We start from the raw sequence: 5135 nt of genomic DNA, 5'->3' as shown, positions 1-5135 counted from the left end.
TCGACGTCACCATGACGCCAGATAGCAACCTCCTCCTGCGCGAGCCCATCTCCGCGCATCGGACGTCGAGTCTCCACAGCGCCATGCCATCGATCTCCGCCGCCATCAATGTGTGAGATGAAGCACCGCTCCACCATCCCTCCAGCCAGCACTTGCTCCAAAACGATGCCCCCAGAAGGGAAAGCGATAAAACGCCATCATCATCCGATCCGGAAGACCCAGATCTGAGGTTTCCCCCTGAGCACCCCGAGCCTGATGGCGCAGACTGCCGACGATGCCTCGACCATCGGCAGTAGCTCCACCAGCCGAGCGTCACCTACGTCGCCGCAACCTCCAGGATGAAGCTGACCAGAATGCATGTGTCGACGCCGAACCGCCACCACTTCCACCGCCGCTTGAGCAGCCCCCGAGCAACGCCTTCAGGAAGGAGCACGCCACCTTGGTGTCGTCGTTGCTTGGAACAGGGGGGTCTGAGATTTTCACCTGAGCTCCTGGGAGGGGTAGAAGAAAGGAGTTCCTCTCCGAAGCCTCCATCGAGGAAAGCAACACCCAAAGGCATTGCCATCGGAGTGGCCGCCACGCCGGCCAAGAGATTCCCCCGGAACCCTTCCAGCCACCGGATCTGCAAGGCCAACACCCATGAACGGTGGCCGAAGCCACCAAGGGCCGGATCCGATACAGATCGGAGTAGATCGGGGTCGAGGACGAACATCACCATGGCCACCAACATCCAGCGAAGAACCGTCGCCGCAGCCGAAGCCCACCACCGCCCCGCCATCCACATGGCCAGGGAAGTGGCCCACCTGCCCACGCCGGCGCCGCCCGCTGAAGCTACGCCGCGTACCACCAGCCAGGGCCGCCGCCATGGATCCGAGGCTCCCCACGAGGGGCGCGCCCGACCAGCGCGAGCGCCAGTCCCGCTGCCGCCGACGACGAACGCCAACGACGAGCGCCAGATCCCGCCGACGGGCGCCGCCATCACGCAGCCCGCCTCGTGCAGCCCTCCACGCCAGCCACCGTGGCAGCCCAGCGTCGCCGCGTCCCGCACAACGCCACGTTCCGGCCAGGGTAAATCGCCCCATGGCGATCCCGCCTCGCGAGAAGGAGAGAAAGCCCCGCCGCCGCCCATGCCGGGCGGGCTTCGCCTGCCGACACGCCCTGGCGGCGGCGAGGGGAGGGATGGGGAGAGGGTCGTGGTTCGGCGACGGCTAGGGTTTCCTCCCCTGCCGCCCGTGGGAGCGCCAGAGGAGGAGCGCCAGAGGGTGGAGATCACTGGGCCTACTGCTAGGCAATGACTGGCACTTGCGGGAGGTGGCTTGGGAGGAAGGAAGCACAAGGTTTTAACTGTCACCAAACATACTAAAGGTTCCCATGTACTCGCCAAGTTTATGCATCTCTGCCCAGTAAAAGAAAAGGTGTACCCATTCTGCCTCAGAGTACTAAAAGGTTGTAGCTAAAATCTATAAAAATAAATTTGAGTTGCCTAGTGTCGCGCCCATTGTGGTGTTATTATTCAGAAAAGTAGGAGTAGTGTACATCTCTTCCCCTATTTTTTCTTCCCGACCCCACACCTATCATGCATTCATGCTGCCACGTACAAGACAGGGAGCTCTGTCCGCCCAGTACGGTCACGTCGTTTTTCTCCAAATATTAATGCAGACGGTTGGGAACGCGATAGCTGAAAGTGTAAAAAAAAGGTGCATTATGTGACTTATCTCCTTTTGTGCTCAAAAGAGTCTCTCTCCCCATTATTCCTTGAAAGCGTTGAGAAGCGGAACTGATGTACCGACGATGAATGGTGTGCACGACCACTGCACGACGATGGACCATCGAGCGGTGCGCTTTTGTCTGTTGCCATGCATGCACGGAACCAATGGATTGTCGTGCACAAATCGTTCGCAAAGTGTAGTGTGCATAGCGTGCTCGTTGGTGCAAACGAAACTACTACACAGCTGACACTCCCTGCACGACATTGACGATTGTGAATGTGTTGCACTTAATGCTATGAAGGGATGGCTGGAATAGCAGTGTTCCGGTGCAAAAGGCTACATAGTAATACTTCTCTCCGCACATCTGTACATGATGTTCAGAAGTTGGCCTAATAATTATAAGGGCCAAAATGACCACTCCCTTAACTCATAGGGCAAATCCACTTGCTGATTCATTTTCTTGGATGTCATTTACATGTACATATTCTTTTAAAAAGGAGGATGTAATCTCTCGGCTGGCAAGAGAGTATGTTTGGATGAGTAATTGTGCCCTATGTTTGGGTAAGTACTTCTCACTCCGTTCATAAATATATAATGTTCTAACTTTTTTTGAATTAGATATATATGAACAAGTTTTAGTGTATTTGCTCGCTCATTTCAATTTGTATGTAGTCCATATGAAAATATCAAAAACATCTTATATTAGCAATTGTAGTAGTAGTATTGGGTCTAGGAAGCTGTGAAATAATACTCTGTTTCTTTTCCGAATTTAAGCACGGAAGACAATGCAAAACGTTGGAAAAAAAGAAGTCACCACTTCGGAACGTTGGAACTACGTAGGTATTGATGAACTTAAGACAATCGTTCGTACTATAGTAAAGAAGAAAAGCGCAAAGGAATGCACCTTGCAGTAGGGGGTACAAAGGTGGTCGAGTGGGTTGGAGCTCCCGACGACAGCAACGTCGGCCGTGTTGTCGTCCGCTTCGAACGCCTCCCTCAACGCCTTCTCCGTCAAGCCCGGGCATGGTCCTGTCCCGCACAGCAGCCCGGTGAAATACCACACGCGCCCTACCTCAACCATCTGGAGTTCGCACCCGACAACCACGTTGGCAGCCATGTACTCTTTGAGGAACCATTCCGCCATTACCCTCGGGGTGCTCGTCAATGCCACCTTCCTCTTGGCCGACAGCCACAGGTGGTTGTACACCTGCGTGTGGAGCCTCTCCATGTAGAACTTTGGCAGGATGGTGCGGGCCACGAGGTCCGTATCCCGTGGCCTGAGCCCGACGAAGGTCACGAACGTCATGATCCGGACGCCGGTGTCGGAGCGCTCACTGAGTATCCATACAAGGGGGAAGAAGCAGAGCAGCACCAGCACTCGGAGCGGGCTGCCGCCCTCGAACGCGACGAGCATGAAGTAGGGGAAGATGTTGGTGGACCTCAGGAGCCCACCGTGGAAGTCGCACACCACCGTCCTATCAGCAGCGGACGGCATGGTGCGCTCGGAGCTGGAGATGGCTTCAGTGGATGGCTTGGTGGTGGTGGTGGAGTTACGACATTACTGGAAGGCATTGCTGGGGAGCTTCCTGGCCGCGCGGTACAAGTTGATGAGCCAATGCACGGCTATCTTGGGGAGAATGGCGTGGAAGACCATCGCCTGTTTCCTATGTCCGTACGTACACTGTATCTATGCAAGCTTCACCAACTTGCCTTTCCGATGGTGTCTTGCTTCTACAAATGGCGAAGTGCTCGGGATAGGAGAGAGGATGAAAAGGTGGGTGGTGCCAGTCGTGGGTTTACAGGAGATTGATCGGTAACGGAGGAACATATGGGGATGAGAGGAAGGAACGGGTTCAAGCTGTGGAAGATAATGAAGGTGGTAGGTGGGAGAAAATAGGGGACAAACCTATAGTAACGTCACTCAAAGGTTGAAATCCAACCAACTTCTGCCAGGGTAAACAATAACTACGGCCAAAAAGTGTATAGGAGTATCATTCTTTTTCTGTTGTTGGATGTATATAGGAGTATCATTCAAAGGTTCATGTAACACTTTGTCGTTGTAGCCCATAGGTAAAATTGTCCATGTCATCAATGTCGTTGGGTTTTTGCGGCAATATTCATGATTTGAGATTTTTGTGTAGACAATCTATCAAACCTACACCATGCAAAATATCATACCTAGATTCTTCATATGCAGTGGGTGTCTTGAGTTACCACATCAGAGTCAGTCAAATGGACGCCGTGCTTCTCTAACGATTGGGATTTGGTTGGTATGTCAACTGGGTTGATCGATATCGGGCCAGCCGAATGATCCTCCTGGCAAAAGCTCAGACCGTTTGAGCTTGCCGGGTCGAATCCTGATCGTGGGCCTACCCCGGGAGATCCTACAGCCAGTAGCCCCGAGTCCTTCAAGGTCTCTGGGATGGCGCTGACTCCTTGGATGAGAAACGTTTTTGGTGGGAACCGGCTGTGATAGTCAGCTGGCCGACTAAGTCGAAGCCTTGATGGACTCGAAGCGTATCGAAAAGGTTACCTAAAAGCAATTTCAAGTAGCAGACTCATTAATGCCTGGCTTGTGGCTCGTTAGAGAGAGTATCATGGATTCTGAGTGATGTTGAAGAACACATGGTCTTATCGTAGTTGGTCATTACCAGTTTGTGAACCCGAAGAGGTGCGCCGATCCACATCTTCAGGACTTAGCCATCGGACTTGGGCATTTGATTAGGGGACCAACTAGTGCCACAGGGGTTGTCGAGTCTGTATAATGCTTGGCGTCTCGAGTGAGCTATGACTTGTGAGAGGTAGTCATTGACTCTTTTTTCTCAACGAAAATGAATGTCCGAGTATGAATGAGTCTGGTAGAGCACCAAGTGCAAACCTAGAACTGCTTGGAGAGGTACTTGGTACCCCTCTCTTGGTTCACCCACTGCATGATGTGACGCCTAACATGGTTATGCTTTTAGTCAAAACCGACCCATAGGCAACACGAAGGGTGAGAGTCGTCAAACGGAATATTTGACCGTAATGTCCCACCAGCTACGTGCATTAAGTGCGGATCATCGAGTGGGTTACGCCTCGTGCCACTGTATCGAGGTGTGATCACTTCGGGTCCCATGCAAAACATGCACATGATGGACTGTAGTTGTAGTAGTCAGCTGTACCTGGCATGTGAGTGAAACCATAAAGCAATGATGTTGCATCAATTACCGCGCATGGTTCGGGCGGTTACTCCTATGACAACGCGGGATTTGATTCCGTGTGGTGGATGATTTGACGGAAGTGGGTTTTGAATCCCATTACTGGTGAGGTTGCAAGGCCAACCGTCTCACCTCTGCCCGCTTATTTGAAGGCACACCGTGGAAGAGGGTTAGTTTTGCCCCATTTTGATTGCTTCTCCTTTTCCTAAGCGTTGTTGCGCTCTTGCGA

The sequence above is a fragment of the Triticum dicoccoides genome, chromosome 3B (assembly GCF_002162155.2).
Source record: "Triticum dicoccoides isolate Atlit2015 ecotype Zavitan chromosome 3B, WEW_v2.0, whole genome shotgun sequence".
Taxonomy (NCBI): Eukaryota; Viridiplantae; Streptophyta; class Magnoliopsida; order Poales; family Poaceae; genus Triticum; species Triticum dicoccoides.
The sequence above is the reverse complement of the archived record's forward strand: the minus strand, read 5'-3'. Positions refer to the sequence as shown.